The 20,732-nt window shown below is 40.0% G+C and overlaps 1 pseudogene; it reads right to left on the bottom strand.

Annotated features, from left to right (window-relative positions):
- Positions 1-7,325: 7,325 nt before the first annotated feature.
- Positions 7,326-18,383, bottom strand: LOC147432805 (uncharacterized; annotated as a pseudogene).
- Between the last annotated feature and the right edge of the window lie 2,349 nt (positions 18,384-20,732).

The raw sequence follows: 20,732 nt of genomic DNA, 5'->3' as shown, positions 1-20,732 counted from the left end.
GAGAGAGAGAGAGAGAGAGAGAGAGAGAGAGAGAGAGAGAGAGAGAGTGAGTTGGTAAGTCGATCCAAAAGCCTCAAGGCTTGTCTAAATTGCCACTTTTAGCCTAGCCCATAGATATTTTGATTAAGGGAGACCTTGAAGGTTGCATGGGGATGGTTTCCATTATTTTTTCAACATTCCTCTTTAGTCTTCGTCTCGGCAGCGCTTCTTCTCTTTCCTTTTTGAGTTTGGATCGTGGGGGTTTTTCTTTTATGCTGGTAAAGACATCTCCAATTCTTCTGTTGGTGTTTCTTCCCCAAATCTTAAAACTATCCTCATGCAATTTTCTCAACTTCTTTGTGCATGTCTCACCAAAATCCGGTTTACACTAAAAGTGTCTTTTTCTATTCTACAACCCCAAACAATCAATACTATACTCTCTATGATTCGGTCACAAATAAGGCATTAGAACTAGCTACTATAATTAAACTTTAAAAATCTATACATATTTAATGTTATTTATATATATATATTTTAAAGAAACATAAGTATACCTCTTCTTTTGTGTAGATATATACTTTTAAATATAGAGAAAAAATACGAGTATAACAAATTAAGAAGCTATTGGCTATCCCATGTGATTAATGCTCCTCTATAATCTTTATTAATCAAGAGTATTTTCAAAGCAAGAGAATGAAAAAAAATCACTTAGCTCGATCAGTATATCCAAGTTCTGTAGTTTTTGGAGGCGCTGCCTATTGCTCTGATGCCACAACTACAGCCGGAGGGAGAGAAGGCACTGCAAAATATTCAAAACTACATATGACAGTCCACAAAACAAATAGATTTGCATGCCTGGCAGATTATGTGAGCATAAAATCAATGTTTTACGCAAATAGAGAGAGACATAGAGTAACAGATAGTAAGAAAGCAAGTTTGATGCACCTCCTAGAGTGGAGTGCTACATACGGACAGCAAGAGACAAGAGAGGAGAGGAGAGAAGAGGTGAAATCTCCCCCCGTGCAAGAGAGAGCATTTTCCTCTTGCACGTATTTATTTCTAGATTTTTGAAAGGCTCAAAGTGAGTATAGATTGCTCGGCCAGACACGATAAAGTTCATAGCTCATAAAGAACACTTGAATAATAAAATGTACATAATGTATATTCTTTTGCATAGTCCATAGCTCGATCAAGCTTTTCCACCTATCAACTGGAGTAAATAAAAAAATATCAATTCCATTACACCAACAGGTGAAGAGAGTCTAGAGGAGTGGATCGTCGACTTTAAGTTGTATATAATGCTCATGTATATGCCTAAGCAGGACAACAGGATGTAGTCTTTTCCATTGGTGATGCGCAATAAAGGTAAGGTGTGGTAAGAATCATTAAAGGGTGAGCTAAGGCATGCTTGACCGGCTATACGGGTGCATTTTCTATATGATTTTTGCAGGAAAACATCTCCGATCAAAATGGATGCAAAGCTTAAAGCTCTGACACACCACGTAACTGAGGATTTTAGTGTATTTTTTAATTGTTTTGAAGCATGTTTTGCAAAGTTAGCGGTAGACATGCAGCTGGCTAATGGTGATTACTTCAAGCTAGAAAAGTTCCTAAAGTGAGGGAAAAGGTCAACTTTGAAAGACCGAAGAATTACAATGGAGCATTGGTGATTGTAAGGGAAAAGAGAAGGAAGACCAAAAAGAATATTGAGCAGGGTGTGTTGAGCTATGAAGAAGTGGCTCCTACCCAACCTCAGATTCCATGAGAGGTTGTTCATGATGAGAACCATCGGAACCAAGGTGTAGTATTTGTTACACAAAATTGCATGATCTATCCAAGAAAATGCACAAGCTGCATCTAAGCATGATGGATGAAGGACCACCGAGAGGAGCAAGAGGAAGGATGAGGCCATTGTGGAGAAGGTGTTACAATTGTGGAAAAGAGGTTCATTATGCAGTGGATTTCCCCCAACCACTGAGAGAAAGAGGTTCTATTTACTCCTTGCTTGATAGAGGGAGATATCAATGGTAGTTCAATGGCTACAAAGAGTAGGTGGTCAAGATTGTAGTGCAAGTAGCTCCGCTAGAAGGTGGTGAAGTCCCTAGAATGAATATCATTGGAGTAGATAAGCAGGATGTTGAGATTTTGGCCAATAGAATAGAAAGAGATGAAAGAAAAGCAGAGATTGAGCAAGAGACGAGAGCTCGTAAAGGAAAAGAGAAGGTATACAAGGGTAGAGAGTAGCTAGAGACTAGCAAAAGAAGAAGGCCCTACAAGATCATCATAAGCCCTACATTTGCATACAAAATGCTCATCATTCTTGTCCTAAAATCTAATATCTAACTTTACCAAATGATTTTCTCATATTAAATTGATCATTTAGTATGGAAAGATAAAAGAAGAATGAGTTAGTATATAGATATGTGCTTCTAGACCTATCTCAGTAGGGACCAACAGGAGAGATGGTTGCATATCAATATGGGTCCAAAAGGAGACGGTCTACCAAAGAGCCATGTGCAATAAGTGCTTCTAGACTTATCTCATCATGGGACCAACAATGGAGATGGTTACATCTCAATAGGGGTCCAAAAGGGGATAGTCTATCAAAGAGAAATGTGCATCTAATGGAGCTTAAAAGACCTTAGGTTAGGTTCATTAAAGCCTCTAAATATTAGTGTTAAAAGTCCTAAGACCTAGGACCATTAGGTACTTTAGACCTTAGGCAAGCTAGGACTGAGCTTGAGGTGCTTCAAGTAATTGAGGTGCTTGTTGTGATTAATGACTAATGTTCAAAATTAGAAAGAGACCTATCAATGATATATTCATCATAAACATGACGAACAATGCTCAAAATCAATCAGCATATAGACAAAATTATGTATATCATCATTTGTAACGTTTATAATTGATGATTCTAAAATGGAAAGCTCCTCTTTGGAAAAGATTCACCATCATTAAAGAATGGAATAACCAGAAGCAAAGATTTGATATCATGAAAATCGTCCATGGACAATATACCTCCCAAAAGTTGTTCATTGAAAGTAGCATCAAGGTTTACTAATACTTTCTTAGAGAATGAAGATTATGTAGCCTTTGGAAGTGTGAAAATTATGTCCCAAAAAAATATCTTTGAGTCCAAGATCCTTATGCTTTATTTGCATATCTTTGAAGAAATACATCCGAAGTTTCAAAAATGAGATATTGAAGGGATTTTTCCTTCAATGCTATGATGGGTTTCTTACTAGAAGGAGCAATAGTGGGAAGATGGTTATAGAAAGATATGTCTATAAAGATAACTTCAACCAAGAAAGCATGAGATAACCCAAAATAAATTAGGATTGTACGATTATTTTGTTGAGAAACACCATTTTGTTGAGGCCAATATGGAATAGTATGTTTATGATGAATATCTTGTTTAGTACAATATCATTATCGTGTGAAATTTATTGTCCACCATCGTCACTGTGAAATTTATTGAGATGATATCCCGTTTGAATTGTTGCAACCTTGTGAAATCTTTTTAAAGTAGATAACACATTAGATCTTTGTTTAACCATATAAAAAAATGTATACCATGACTAATCTGAAGGCAAAGATCCACAAATATCAATAAAAAACAAATCTTAAAGATTGTGAGAACGAATTGCACTTGAGAGGGACATAAGGGTTTATAATTATGTTTTTCAAGGGCACAAAAGTTAGAGATTTTGTTGTGAGGGAGAGCTTTAGTATCCATGCCATGTATAAGATTACAACAAGATGGAGGTCAAGGAGTTTGAAGAAATCGATATACAAGGTGGTGATGCCATACATTACACTCATGATCACTTGGATTAGTGACAACATTTACTGTAGCATCATTAAGAGAGATTATTGTTACGAGGGACAATTTAAATAATCAGTCCATCTTTTGCCAATTTGGCATCTAGTATGATTAAATCTCGATAGTGTACCAAGATAAGAGTACTCTTCATAACTACAAAATGATATTTGTTTATCCTCTTACATTGATATGTCATATTTTTTATAGCACTAGAATAATAATAAGAATTGAACAATCACCTACATGAAGTATTCTTTCCAGAGGAACCGGACATAAAACATAGTTTATTTCTTGTAAAATGCTATCACGATGTTCAATAGCATATGCTCTATTTTGATCTCCATCAAACTAAAGTTTAAAGCATATGTGTGTGCGATGATCAAATTTTCCAAAACAATCATACAAAGAAGAAATGGAATCTGTTGATAGACAATGGTTGGTTTGTGATAATGTTTAACTCTTTGGCATATTGATGTATCCACCAATCATCTTTGGTATGACCATATTGTTAAGTATGGAGCCTGATTTACCCTTGTAATTTTCTGTGGTAAAAGCGCACATTTGTAAGGCCCCATTATGAGGAGAAGCCATCGTGCGTGAAGAAAAATCACTCACCGGAAACCAAAATTTTCACAGTAAAAAATCAGGGGCAACTTTAGGGGCCTCGGGGGCGGAAGCCCCCGATGCTTTTTATCCCCTCACCGCCTCACCGGAATATTATGGCCGGACGGCAGCTGGAAAGTGGTTGGAAAACAACCATCGGTTGGCCGGTGGCCTGTAGTCAATGGCCGGTGGCCGGTGGCCGAATTCAAAAGCGGACTTGTCTTCTCAAGGGCGGCCACACATGGGCGGATTGGAGGGTCCGTTTTGGACTTATTCACACAAGGGCGGCTACACATGGCTGCCTCTCATAAGAGAGGGCAACCCTTTTGGCCTATAAAAGGAGGCCATTTCTACACACATTTCATAGTGTGAAGTTGATGCAATAAGGTGAGTGTGAGGTGGTGAGAGTGCAGCAAGTCGGGAGCTCCATTAAGGGCATAATCCCTTTGTAAACTACTTCTTGTTTTGAAGTACTAAAGCCATTGAGTGGCTGCTTTCCCGTGGACGTAGCCCACATTGGGTGAACCACGTATATCGTGTGTACTCTCTCACTCTCTACTCTATAATCACGTGTATGTAAATCTGTCTCTCTCCATTAAGTAATCTACTCAATTATCTATTTAGCTACGGCTTATTTGCTAACACATATCTGTTACACTAGGAACAATGCTTGCTAGGAACTTTGAGATGGAGGTAACTACCACCGAGATATCTATCTACGGCTTAATTGTTGAAATGGAAGCCTTGAAATATTAAAAGCCCATTTTACATGTTGTGACATAGATTCTTTTTGTAAAATCATAGCTGCATCTTAAATAGAATTATGTTTTCTTTGACATTGATAGTATTCAATTAAAGATATGCATGCTTGGTTGAAATCCAGATTGTCCTTGCTAAAAATAATTATGACAATGTTCTCATAATAAGAATCCTTATTGTATCCCCATTGGAAACCATCTACATGACTTTGTTTGTCAAATGCCATGTGCATGCCGTCAAGAATTTTGCCTAGAGGCGATCCCAATTTTTGAGTTAGGTTATGCAACGAGCTTTTTTTTTTTTTTTTTTTGGGGAGGGGGGGGAGGGGGTGTACACTGGACTATTTCCACCCTCCTTGGCCGCAACAAAGCTCCCTAGTATTCTTTGTGAGGTTTGGGGTTTGTCGCACCCTTGGCTCTGAAAAATGGGTTGTTCTTTATTTGATGCACCATGCATGTATATGTACATATGCGCAATCCCTTGCTCCAAAAAACTCCTGACAACGGTACTCCAATTCTAAGCTTGTATAGATGTGTTAATAACATTTAAGAGCATGAATTTACGAATGAATCAGGGCAAAATCCACATGGGATAGCTTAGCATTAGATAGAAATTACAAAAGTGGTCACAAAAGCAAGTCTATGATAAGATAGCATTCTTCACTTGTCATCGTTAAAAGGCTGAACCAACTTCCAATTGATTGCTACTTTTGCAGTACATTATAGGGTTTAAACGATAACACCGCCCTATTAACTACTACAAACTACAATTATGAACATGATCATTGGTAAATAAACACTTCCATAATTTCAATGTCGGTAACAATGAAATACAATGGTTTCATAACTCTGTTATTGATAACATGGGGTGTAATAGTCAACAAGGTTATGCTTGCTGGGTGAAGATGGGAAAAAGGGAAAGAAACATTCCAATATTTGAAAAAGAGCTCCCACTAGGCAGCCTAATGTAAACGTGATCGTTTAGATGGGACCAATAATGGATAATATTATTTGGATGATTGGATCTCATTTGAAAAAAATTGCTTTTGTGTGTGATAAGCTTTAGCATCTTGGTATTTGGTTTAGGTCAATCCTCAATAACTATATGAATAAACACCTTCATGAAGACCTTGGGAACTAGAAATATCGAGTGTTATAGGAACATAAGGACCTTTACATTCATGAAATCCGTGTGCAATCATAGAGGACCTCGTACACCATGATAGTCTGGTAGTATAAATATGAACACTAGTAAGAAATTGGAATGATATCCTTCATTTGACAAAAGTATTGTGTGTGTGTGTGTGTGTGTGTGTGTGTATATATATATAAATATATATATATATATATATATATATATATATATATAGAGAGAGAGAGAGAGAGAGAGAGAGAGAGAGAGAGTTCTTGTGTTGATCATTGCCTTCAGCTCATGGTGTCTATCTCAATAGTAAGGATCATCTTGGCCATGGTCTTGCGGTCTTTTCACACCTTTCCTCGTGTTGATTATGGGTAATAAATATCTATTGATATCTCCTATTCAAATACTACTTGCGTGGCTAGTATCATGTAGACTACTGCTATCATGTCTACCATCAACACGGGGAGGTTTGGGGGGGGCTAGAGAAACTTAACACCATTCCCGACGATTGTATAAGGATTGTAGGCATGCTGAGAGATGTACATAAGCGATGTTCAACCTCTACTCTAAACCAAGCAAAGTTAGCACATAAGGAAGCACCAAGTACTAACCCAGTCACAACAAGTAGAAAATATTGAAGACTAGAATAAATAGTAAGTAAAGAGGAAATATGATGCTCTATATGCATCTCACAAAACCTGCATGCACAATCTAACAACTGCAAATAACTTGTAGAACTTGTGATTACCTATAAGTTTAAGCCACTATGAATATACACAAATGTTACTGCTACGAGAGTAGGAGTAGGAGTAGATGCATGACCATCAACCTGTATCCAAAACTAAAAAAAGTTGTGAAAGTGAGAGCTAAAACGTTATCCATATCTAATTGGGAATCGCAATCAACCACTACAAAATACCAAAAACTGGTACTTGAACTTGTATCGACTACATGAAACCATAAAGCAACCATGAGAGCCAAAGGCTGAACAAATCGAAACGTTGAAGGCAAAAAGAATGGATCAATCATAATGGCATCCACCCTGGCCTGCAAACAAAGAAAGCGAACGGTGGGTTATTATTCGGTGCACAACAAAATGAATGAGAGAGATAGAGAGAGAGAATGTTATTTACTGGGATCCGTAATTGAAATAAGCACAGTGCCGCCAAATCACAAGTGACTTTCAAATTTTTATCCCGGCGACCCTTTCAGTAACCGTTGAAGGAAAAAGACCCATGTGCCCTGTCATAATAATCAATATCTAAGTTTCTCATATTAAACTGATCATTTAATTTGGGGAAGTGCCACGGAGAAAAAGCTAGAATATTGGTTAAGCTAGCAGAGCGGACACAGTAGGGATCCAAAGGAGGGAAAATACGGATCCAATGGGGGGGCCATCTGCAAAAGATCCATGTGCAACAATAGGCTAAAAAGACCCTAAGGTTCAGCCCATTAAGACTTCCAAAATGCTAACGTTCCAAAATTCAAAGGTTGTGTCCAAAGGGTTAAATCTTAGGGGGAATTGGATGCTTTGTGTGCTCTCCAAAGTCAATGCATATCCCTACATGGGAGGGGGCGAGCCCTTCTTCTAGGGGATGAGAGAGAAAGCCACACACACACACACAGGCTCCCTTTACACAAAGGGAATGAGGGACACATGTCAGCTCCCTAGGCCAGATGCCCACAAGGTGTGCCCAGTTTCTATTGGATGACCCTTAAAGTGGACCAATGAGAATTAAGCTAGAGTAAATCTAGTTTAATTAATTTAAAAACATTTAATAAAAGAAACCAATGAGAATTAAGTCTCCTAGAAGACTATTGGGCAGTCTCACAAGGGGTCCAATGAGCATTCAGGAGCCCAATGGCTTGCCTGATTCCTATTGGCCAGGAGGCAAAGGGGTCCAATGAGAGTTTAGTTTAATTATTTAATTACCTAAATCTCTCACAAAAGGGGAAAGGGGGACACATGTCAAAAGGCTATCACTTATGCTGCTTAATAGTCAATGGCTTGACTTGGGGAGAGCCAATGAGGGCTCAGCAAGAGCAAATAGCGAGAGGGCTCGCCCAAGAGAGAGAGGGGGCTGATTTTTGCAAGGCATTATCACACACACACTCACACAATCTCATGTGTGAAGAAAGAGAAGACTACCTCTTCCCAAGCTTTAATGGAAAGCTTATCACCTACTCCAAGCTTGTGAGATAGAAGCCTACATCAACACTCTCTTGGCATGTGGATGCAAATCCAACCAAGAGCCAAGCTTCAATGCATGCTCATCTCCTCTACCAAACTAATTACTAAGCTAATCTATGCTAATATGAGTGAATATGTGAGGAGATGTACATCTTTCTCGTAAGATATTCCTTCTTTCTCTCAATCTACTCTCATACACTGCTAGCTCTGACCATCTTCAAAGGTGTGTGAGGTCTTGGGTCTGAGAACGGGGATAATTAAATTTGTGTTTATTAAGTGTTTTGATTAGTGCATGAAGCTTTCATCTTCATTGCACTAGCTAGTCTTGAAGGAACACAAAGAATTGTATTGTACAATGTCTCTCTTGATGGGAGAAACCATAATACAAAGCCTTTTGCAGGGGGGACCGGCTCCATGCAAATCCGGTCCTCAACTGTTGTCAATAGCTTAATTTCTCTCTCTTTTGAAAGTATTGTTGATGCTATCTAACTAGGTGTTATTCTTTTTGTTGCTCTCTCCCCCCAAGCACTCTTGTAATTCTCATTAGGAATCTATTCTAATGAAATTTCCACTATGTTCATGCTAATTTCTGCTACACATAAGTTTTTGGACCATTAAATGTTACATTGGTATCAGAGCACAAGGTTTCTCTTTTCTTGCTCAAGAAGGGAGGTCCTCAAGCTAGCTATAAATGGTTGGTATTATTAATTGCCTGTGAGTAAGTAGAATAGGGATTTTTCAACCTTGCAGTGCGCCTGCCTTCGTGCAGTTAACGGGGCATCACCGTCGAGAGCTATGGTCTTAATAGTGAGTCCTATGGGGCTTGCCTACGGCTTAACCACTATTGAGCTATTAGAAGCTTGACAGGAGCCGATGCTATTTTGGTGTCGAAAGACCCTCTCTTCTATTCCTTGCAATTAATGGTATTCGAGCCGCGGATACAGTAGCTTGAGTGCTTTTTCTAAAGGGGTAAAGAGGAGTAGAAACTAGGGCTTGAAGTGCCAAAGTACACCTAAAAGGTTTACACCTAAAAGTTGTTAGAATGGCTAACAATAGTAAAGAGAGTGAAATTAATGTTGATAACTTTGATTTTGCTCATGAGCAAGCTACTAATGATGCTTCAATGCTTGTTAACTATCTTGTTTCTAGGCTTCAACAAGCCATGGGCAATCCATCTCTCCAAAGTGAAGTGCAACGGCAGCTCCGTGCTCACGGGATTCTCCAAGCTCATCACCATGACGAGAGAACACCTAGGAAGCCTCCTTATGAGACTATCAAAAGAGGTCTCTCTCCGATTTGGGAAGAAGAAGAGAATCCATATGAAGGGATCAAGAATTTACTTCTTGATGATGCATCTCCTTCCCAAAGGAGAACTCAAGAGACTCCACCAAAGGAACGAGAAAGAAGCGAGTCTCCCGCCACCTCGGCGGAGATGGATCCACGAAGACGGCGGGCTAAACGCTCTCCATCACCACCAAAGCGGAGAAGACCATCATATTCTTCTCCTCACCACAATTCAAAGAGGGATGATAAAAAGCAAGAGAAGAAAAAGGCGAGAAAGAGGACACCCTCTTCTCCATCTTCTTCATCCTCTTCCTCTTATGAAAGTGATGGTGAAGACGACAAAGATCAAGACAAGAAAAAGGCGAGAAAGAGGTCACCCTCTTCTCCATCTTCTTTAAATTCTTCACCTTCTAAAGAAAGTGATGGTGCAACCTTTGAACCATCAAAAAGAAGAGGCCATAGGAAATCCTATGCCGCATGGAAGAGGTCGTCCAAGCTGAAGAAATTCAAAGAGGGAGGGAAGAGCATTTCTTTCCTTACCTATGATGGCACCTTTGGTGCTACGGACAAAGTCTTGGCCTTTATCCAGCAATTCGATGCGGCGTTTGGAGATGAGGGCTTCATGGAGTCCTCTAAGCTATGCCATGTAGCTATGCACTTTCAAAAGTCCGCCAGACAATGGTGGTCTAGCCTACGAGCCAACGGTGAAGCTCCACGAACATGGAAAGCTTTAAGATCTTCCATTATGAAGCAGTTTTTCGCCACTGATGCCAAAGACAAGGTACTCACCGAATGGCGAAGCCTAAATCTCTCTCCCAATGAATCCATCCACAAATATGTAGACAAGTTTTGGGACCTACAACTCAAATCCACTATCTTCAAAAAGTTGGATTTTGGAGAGAAAAATCAACAATTTTGTGCTGGCTTAACCGAAGAAATGGCGGAGTATGTCAACTCCCAAAGGCCACATACCATATCGGCGGTAATACACCATACTATGGTGGCCTCTCGAATCAATTTCCAAACAAGGGCTAAAAGAAATAATAAGCCCCCGGAAAATAATAAGTCCAAAAGTCCTCTAAGGGCAACTCCAACAAAGCTAAAGAGAAGGGAGTTTACAAAGGTAAGAACAAACTCTCTCCTGAAGAGCTTGAGCATTATCGCAAGGATAACCGGTGTTTCAAGTGCGGTGAACAAGGGCATGCGTACCACACTTGTCCCCAAAAGAACAACCGCCAAGATCCTCCTAGAGCTTCCTTGGTTGAAATCCAAGAGGAGGAGACTCACCAAACTCATCACAAAGGATCTCCTCTATGCCATGCCTCGGGAAAGGTAAGAGAACATGATGCTTTTATTCTCTTTGACCCTGGTTATACTCACAATTTTCTATCTATAGAGTTGGCCACCAAGCTAGGCATACAATCCTACGAGATGGGAGATGTCCTACCCGCAGACAGTGCCTTCAAGGGGCAAGAAGCTTCAGTCACTCCCTTAATCCGGAAATTGAGGCTTCATGTCCAAGGCTATGTGGACAAAGAGGACTTCTTTATCTCTCCTCTCAAGCATGAGGATGTAATCCTAGGGGCACCATGGTTTGACCGCCTGGCTTCTGATGTTAAATTTCCTGAAAGGAGAATCTCCTTTAAGTTCAGGGAAAAAGACATGTACATAGATGCTAAGGAAATGGGTAACACTATCCCCATTGTACATACACCAGCTTTCAACAAGTCAATAAAGAGCTCTATTTCCGTGTACATGATTTTTGTTAAAGATTCTCATAATGAACCTAATGCTTTAACAAAAGAAAATAAAAGCAACCAAAAGGAATTAGAGTTATCCAATTTTCTCAAGGGGTTTCAAGATGTTTTTATTGACGACATCCCTTGTGAGCTACTTCCTAAACGAGGTAATGATGACCATGCAATTGAACTTCTTCCAGGAAGTTCACCGCCTAACAAACCTCCTTATAGAGTTTCTCAAGCTCAACAAGAGGAGATTATGCGGCAAGTGCATGAGTTAGTTGAGAAGGGTATGGTTAGGCCAAGCTCATTTCCATTTTGCTCACCTGTGCTATTAGTGCAAAAGAAAGATGGCACATATTGTATGTGTGTCGACTATAGAGCACTAAATAGGATCACTATCAAGAAAAGGTTTCCCGTTCCACGGGTAGAAGACCTATTTGATAAGCTACAAGGATCGACCTACTTCAGTAGGATTGACCTAAAAAGTGGCTATCATCAAATAAGGATAGTTGATCAAGACATTGTAAAGACCGCATTTCGCACCACATTTGGTCTTTACGAATACATTGTCATGCCTTTTGGCTTGACCAATGCACCAGCCACATTCAACCGCTTGATGGAGAAGTTGTTCAGGCCTCATCGAACCTTCACTGGAGTGTTCTTTGATGATATTATCATCTACTCTAATTCATTGGAGGAACACAAGCAACACCTCCAGGTAATATTTCAAGTTTTGAGAGAGAATAAACTTTATGTTAATCGAAAGAAAAGTGAATTTTTCTTGCAAGAGATTCAGTATTTAGGTCATATTATCTCTCAAGATGGCATCCAAATGGATCCATCAAAGTTAGAGGTGATAAAAGGATGGCCTAAACCAAGGAATCTTCATGAACTAAGAAGCTTTATAGGTATGCGTGCATACTATAGACGCTTCATAGAAAAGTTCTCACAAATTGCGGGACCATTACATGACCTAACAAAGAAAAGTGTTAGGTATACATGGTCTACTAAGGAGAACAATGCTTTCAAAAAGCTTAAAGAAAAGCTTATCTCTCAATCTGTGCTTACACTACCGGATCTCTCAAAACCATTTGAGGTCCAATGTGATGCTTGTGGTGATTGCCTTCGAGCTGTTTTGCTCCAAGAAGGGCACGCCATAGGCTATGAGAGTCGAAGGCTCGACCCTATTGAGCAAGCTCTAGGCATATACGAAAAGGAACTCCTTGCAATTCTACATGCCTTAGACTCATGGAAGCACTATTTATTGGGGACTCCTTTCATTCTTCGAACGGATCACCAAAGTCTTAATTACTTCATGACGCAGACCAAGCTCTCCGACAAACAAATGAGGTGGGCAAATTTCCTTTTGCAATTTCATTTTCATATTGCTCACATTGCTGGCAAGCATAATCAAGTAGCTGATGCACTCTCAAGACGGCCGAGAGTGAATGCGGTTTCCATAGCAACTCACAATGATCTATCTTCAATGATAGATGAGTATGCTAGTGATCCCGATTTTAGAGATGTGATTTCAGCCCTTGCATTAGGGAAGAAAGAAGAACCATTTACCTTACAAGATGGTTATCTTATCTATGGCAATAGACTATGCGTTACTAACTCACTACATGAGAAAGTAATGTATGAATCTCATGCTCCACCTTATGCAGGGCATAGAGGGATTCAATCTACCTTAAAGGGAATTGAAACATATTTCTATTGGCCTACCATGAAAGTGAACATACAAGAGTATGTTTCTAAATGTGTGGTATGCCAAAAGACAAAATTTGATAGAGGGAAGCAACTTGGATTGCTTCAACCCTTGCCAATCCCTAATTCACCATGGGAGAGCATATCCATGGATTTTATCTTTGGATTGCCTAAGTCTATCCATGGGAATACGGGAATATGGGCGATAGTAGACAGGTTCAGTAAACAAGCTCATATTATACCTGTCAAGAAGACTATCAAAGCCCATCAAATGGCAACCCTCTTCATTTCACAAATTTTCAAGTAACATGGCTTGCCAATGTCCATAGTGTCAGATAGAGATCCTAGAATGACCAGTAATTTCTGGCAGGGTCTCTTTGAGAATTTAGGGACAAGGCTAAACTTCTCTTCGGCCTATCATCCACAAACGGATGGCCAAAGTGAAATAGCTAACCTAACCATTCTCGATCTACTAAAAGCCTATGTAACGGAAGTAGATCAAAGATCCCAATGGGAGAAGTACTTACCCTTAGTGGAGTATGCCTACAATAACACTGTACATACTTCCACGGGAAAAGCACCTTTCGAGGTAATTGAGGGAAGATAAAAAAGTCCCTTGCTACTTAAGGTACATGGGAAGATCTTCGCTACAGATGATTATAGCCAAGACCTACAAGAATCTTTCCAAAAGATTAAGGATGCTATCTCTATCTCACAGCAAAGGAAAAAGGCTGCTATTGACAAGCACAGAAGAGCCCAAGCCTTTAAAGAAAATGATTGGGTCTTGTTATAGTTTCCCAAGGCTAGATTAAGGCACACGAAGGGCAAGAATCCTACGGGCCACCAAAAGTACTATGCTAAACTAGCAAAAAGGTACTATGGTCCCTTTCAGATTCTTAGGTCAATCAATGAGATGGCCTATCAACTCAAGTTGCCCAATCATTGGCTCATACACAATGATTTTCATGTGAGCCTATTAAAGCCTTACAAAGGAGAGCCACCTCAAGAACTAACTATTGAAGACCCACCGGAGATCGAGGACCAAGCGGAGGTGCTGCAACCCGAGTCCATTCTCCGACATGAAGACAAGGTACTAAGAGGCAGTAAGACTATCCGACGATATCTTATTAAGTTTAAGAATTATCCTTTTGAAGATGCTAGATGGATGCAAGGCATACAATTAAAGGATAACCTAAACCTTGTCAATGCTTACAATGCTTCCCAAGAGTAAGCAAATGTACAAAATTTAAAAAATGAACAAAGTTTTTTTTTGTCTTATAAGACTCTCTTTTTCTTTATTGTGCACAAAAATGAAGTAGTATGCATGCTTAGATCAAGTTTGCGGAGACGACGTCTCCCAACCACCAAGTAGAGCTTGTCACTCTACTATGGAAGACTGATAGGACTAATTTGCAAACATGCTTGCGGCAGTCTAAGGCTCTCAAGCGCCAAATGGACTAGTCATTCATTGTGGAATGATGTCGTAGGGTAACATAGGAATCCTCTACCCACTAAGAAAAGGACTCATGAATATGCTTTATCTTCTCTACACCATAGTCAAGGACGACTATGATTTCAAGAGAGAGGTAATGTCATAATAATCAATATCTAATTCTCCTAAATGATTTTCTCATATTAAACTGATCATTTAATGTGGGGAAGTGCCCGGGGAGAAAAAGCTAGAATATTGGTTAAGCTAGCAGACCAGCCACAATAGGGATCCAAAGGGGAGGCCATCTGCAAAAGATCCATGTGCGACAATGGGCTAAAAAGACCCTAAGGTTCAACCCATTAAGACTTCCAAAATGCTAACGTTCCAAAATTCAAAGGTTGTGTCCAAAGGGTTAAAGCTTAGGAGGAATTGGATGCTTTGTGTGCTCTCCAAAGTCAATGCATATCCCTACATGGGAGGGGGCGAGCCCTTCTTCTAGGGGATGAGAGAGAAAGCCACACACACACACAGGCTCCCTTTACACAAAGGGAATGAGGGACACATGTCAGCTCCCTAGGCCAGATGCCCACAAGGTGTGCCCAGTTTCTATTGGATGACCCTTGAAGTGGACCAATGAGAATTAAGCTAGAGTAAATCTAGTTTAATTGTTAATTAATTTAAAAACATTTAATAAAAGAAACCAATGAGAATTAAGTCTCCTAGAAGACGATTGGGCAGTCTCACAAGGGGTCCAATGAGCATTCAGGAGCCCAATGGCTTGCCTGATTCCTATTGGCCAGGAGGAAAAGGGGTCCAATGAGAGTTTAGTTTAATTATTTAATTACCTAAATCTCTCACAAAAGGGGAAAGCGGGACACATGTCAGAAGGATATCACTTATGCTGCTTAAAAGTCATTGGCTTGACTTGGGGAGGCCAATGAGGGCTGAGCAAGAGGGCTTGCCCAAGCGAGAGAGGGGGCTGATTTTTGCAAGGCATTATCACACACACACTCACACAATCTCATGTGTGAAGAAAGAGAAGACTATCTCTTCCCAAGCTTTAATGGAAAGCTTATCACCTACTCCAAGCTTGTGAGATAGAAGCCTACATCAACACTCTCTTGGAATGTGGATGCAAATCCAACCAAGAGCCAAGCTTCAATGCTGCTCATCTCCTCTACCAAACTAATTACTAAGCTAAGCTATGCTAATATAAGTGATTATGTGAGGAGATGTACATCTTTCTCGTAAGATACTCCTTCTTCCTCTCAATCTACTCTCATACACTGCTAGCTCTCACCATCTTTGAAGGTGTGTGAGGTCTTGGGTCTGAAAACGGGGATAAGTAAATTTGTGTTTATTAAGTGTTTTGCTTAGTGCATGAAGCTTTCATCTTCATTGCACTAGCTAGTCTTGAAGGAACACAAAGAATTGTATTGTACAATGTCTCTCTTGATTGGACAAACCATAATACAAAGCCTTTTGGAGGGGGGGACCGGATCCATGCAAATCGGGTCCTCAACTGTTGTCAATAGCTTAATTTCTCTCTCTTTTGAAAGTATTGTTGACGCTATCTAACTAGGTGTTATTCTTTTTGTTGCTCTCTCCACCCAAGCACTCTTGTAATTCTCATTAGGAATCTATTCTAATGAAATGCCCACTATGTTCATGCTAATTTCCGCTACACATAACTTTTTAGACCATTAAATGTTACACGCCGCCAGTTTTTCAAGCTCGAAGCAGGCCTTGCCTGGCTAGATGGACTTGCAGATGCTATCATCAACACCACATGCATAATCCAACGCAACCTGTAACGCTTTTGTGTTGGCACTTGGATTAGCTACACACCAATGGTTTACATGAGAATTTTGCCAAGATGAGCCTTCATTTTCGTTGCCGTTGTCGTTGTCATCGCCGTTGCCTGAATGACCACCCGAGCCTCCATAATCACCGTTGCCGTTGCCGTTGTCATCTCCATTCCCTCCAGATTGCTTGGGTGACAATGGAAAGTCAAGTGAGTTGTCCTGCTCCCTGCCGTAAGTAACCCTGATTGAGCATCCAATTAATAGGGCCTCCATCATGAGAAGTACGCCGCGACGATTGTTGAATGCGACCATTTTGTTCTGCTGCTAGGATTTATGAATATAAATAGGAACACCGTGATAGTTTGGTAATAAAAATAGGAAAACCGGTAGGAAATTGGAATCATATCCTTCATTTGACAAAAATATTGTGTGTATATATATATATATATATATATATATATATATATATAGAGAGAGAGAGAGAGAGAGAGAGAGAGAGAGAGCGCGAGAGAGAGAGAAAGTTCTTGTGTTGATCATTGCCTTTAGCTCATGGTGTCTATCTCAATAGTAAGGATAATCTTTGCCATGGTCTTGGGGTCTTTTCATACCTTTTCTCGTGTCGATTATGGGTAATGTAATTCAATTGTTATCTCCTATTCAAATACTACTTGCGTGACTAGTATTATGTAGACTATTGCTATCGTGTCTACCATCAACACCGGCGGGGGCGGGGGGGGGTGTGATGAGGTAGTAGAGAAACTTAACACCATTCCCGATGATTGTATAAGGATTGTAGGCCTGTCAAGAGATGTACATAAGCAATGTTCAACCTCTGCTCTAAAACAAGCAATGTTAGCACATAAGCAATCACCCAGTAATAACGCAGTCACAACAACTAGAAAAGATTGAAGACTATAATAAACAATAAGTAAAGAGGAAATGTGATTCTCTGTATGCATCTCACAGAAGCAGCATGCATAATCTAACAACTGCAATTAACTTGTAGAACTTGTGATTACCTATAATTTTAAGCCACTATGAATATACACAAATGTTACTGCTACAAGAGTAGGACTAGGAGTAGATGCATGACCATCAACCTGTATCCAAAAATAATAAAAGTTTAGGAAGTGAGAGCTAAAACGTTATCCATATCAAAATGGGAATCACAGTCAACCACTTCAAAATACCAAAAACCAGTACTTGAACTTGTATCAACTACATGAAACCATAAAGCAACCATGAGAGCCAAAGGCTGAACAAATCGAAACGTTGAAGGCAAAAAGAATGGATCAATCAAAATGGCATCCACCCTGGCCTACAAACAATGAAAGCGAAGGGTGGGTTATTATTCCGTGCCCAACAAAATGAATGAGAGAGAGAGAGAGAGAGAATGTTATTTACTGGGATCCGTAATTGAAATAAGCGCAGTGCCGCCAAAATCACAAGTGACCTTCAAATGTTTATCCCAACGACCCTTCTAGTAACCGTTGAAGGAAAACGATGCATGCGCTGCCAGGTTGTCGGGCTCGAAGCAGGCCTCGCCCGGCTGGATGGACTTGTAGATGCTATCGTCAACGCCACAGGCATAATCCAACGCAACCTGGAACGCTTTTGTGTCGGCGCTTGGATTAGCTACACACCAACGGTTTCCATGAGAATTTTGCCTAGATGAGCCTTCATTTCCATTGCCGTCATCGTTGTCATCACCGTTGCCGTTGACATTGCCTCAATGACCGTCCGAGCCTCCGTAATCACCGTTGCCGTTGTCATCTCCATTCCCTCCAGATTTCTTGGGTGACGATGGGACATCGAGTGAGTTGTCATGCTCCTTGTCGTAAGTAGCCCTGATTGAGCATCCAATTAATAGGGCCGCCATCATGAGAAGTACGCCGCGACGATTGCTGAATGCAACCATTTTGTTCTGCTGCTAGGATTTATGAATATAAATAGGAACACCATGATAGTTTGGTAATAAAAATAGGAACACCGGTAGGAAATTGGAATGATATCCTTCATTTGACAAAAGTATTGTATATATATATATATATATATATATATATATATATATATATATATATATATATATATATATATATATATATATATATATATATATAGAGAGAGAGAGAGAGAGAGAGAGAGAGAGAGTTCTTGTGTTGATCATTGCCTTCAGCTCATGGTGTCTATCTCAATAGTAAGGATAATCTTTGCCATGGTCTTGGGGTCTTTTCATAGCTTTTCTCGCGTTGATTATGGGTAATGTAATTCAATTGTTATCTCCTATTCAAATACTACTTGCGTGACTAGTATGATGTAGAGTACTGCTATCGTGTCTACCATCAACACCGCGGGGGTGGGGGTGATGAGGTAGTAGAGAAACTTAACACCATTCCCGATGATTTTATAAGGATTGTAGGCCTGTCGAGAGATGTATATAAGCAATGTTCAACCTCCACTCTAAAACAAGCAATGTTAGCACATAAGCAATCACCAAGTAATAACGCAGTCACAACAACTAGAAAAGATTGAAGACTAGAATAAACAATAAGTAAAGAGGAAATGTGATGCTTTGTATGCATCTCACAAAAATAGCATGCATAATCTAACAACTGCAATTAACTTGTAGAACCTCTGATTACCTATAAGTTTAAGCTACTATGAATATACACAAATGTTACTGCTACGACAGTAGGACTAGGAGTAGATGCATGACCATCAACCTGTATCCAAAACTAACAAAAGTTGTGGAAGTGAGAGCTAAAACGTTATCCATATCAAAATGGGAATCACGGTCAACCACTACAAAATACCAAAAACCAATACTTGAACTTGTATCGACTACATGAAACCATAAAGCAACCATGAGAGCCAAAGGCTAAACAAATCGAAACGTTGAAGGCAAAAAGAATGGATCAATCATAATGGCATCCACCCTGGTGTGCAAACAATGAAAGCGAAGGGTGGGTTATTATTCGGTGCACAACAAAATAAATGAGAGAGAGAGAGAGAATGTTATTTAATGGGATCCGTAATTGAAATAAGCGCAGTGCCGCCGAAATCACAAGTGACTTTCAAATGTTTATCCCGGCGACCTTTCTAGTAACCGTTGAAGGCAAACGACGCATGTGTTGCCAGGTTGTCGGGCTCGAAGCAGGCCTCACCCGGCTGGATGGACTTGCAGATGCTATCGTCAATGCCACATGCATAATCCAACGCAACATGTAACGCTTTTGTGCCGGCGCTTGGATTAGCTACACACCAATGGTTTCCATGAGAATTTTGCCTAGATAAGCCTTCGTTTCTATTGCCGCTGTCGTTGCCTTCGTCGTTGTCATCGCCGTTGCCGTTGCCGTTGCTTGAATGACCACCCGAGCCTCCGTAATCACTGTTGCCGTTGTCGTTGCCATTGTCATCTCCATTCCCTCCAGATTGCTTGGGTGACGATATGGGACGTTGAGTGACTTGTCCTGCTCCCTGCCGCAACCATTGCTGAATCCAACCATTTTGTTCTGCTGCTAGTATTTATGAATATAATTAGGAACACCGTGATAGTTTGGTAATAAAAATAGGAACGCCGGTAGGAAATTGGAATGATATCCTTCATTTGACAAAAGTATTGTGTGTGTGTATATATATATATATATATATATAGAGAGAGAGAGAGAGAGAGAGAGAGAGAGAGAGTTCTTGTGTTGATCATTGCCTTCAGCTCATGGTGTCTATCCCAATAGTAAGAATAATCTTTGCCATGGTCTTGGGGTCTTTTCATACCTTTTCTCGTGTTGATTATGGGTAATGTAATTCAATTGTTATCTCCTATTCAAATACTACTTGAGTGACTAGTATTATGTAGACTACTGCTATCGTGTCTACCATCAACACGGGGGGGGGGGGGGGGGGGGTGATGAGGTAGTAGAGAAACTACCATTTCCGATGATTGTATAAGGATTGTAGGCCTGTCGAGAGATGTACATAAGCAATGTTCAACCTCTGCTCTAAAACAAGCAATGTTAGCACATAAGCAATCACCAAGTAGTAACGCAATCACAACAAGCAGAAAAGATTGAAGACTAGAATAAACAATAAGTAAAGAGGAAATGTGATGCTCTGTATGCATCTCACAAAAACAGCATGCATAATCTAACAACTTCAAGTAACTTGTAGAACCTGTGATTACCTTTAAGTTTAAGACACTATGAATATATACAAATCTTACTGCTACGAGAGTAGAAGTGAGAGTAGATGCATGAACATCAGTCCTGTC

This window comes from Adiantum capillus-veneris, chromosome 20 (assembly GCF_014529385.1).
Source record: "Adiantum capillus-veneris isolate H3 chromosome 20, ASM1452938v2, whole genome shotgun sequence".
Lineage (NCBI taxonomy): Eukaryota > Viridiplantae > Streptophyta > Polypodiopsida > Polypodiales > Pteridaceae > Adiantum > Adiantum capillus-veneris.
Note: the sequence above shows the minus strand (reverse complement) of the source record. Positions and strands in the feature narration are given on the sequence as shown.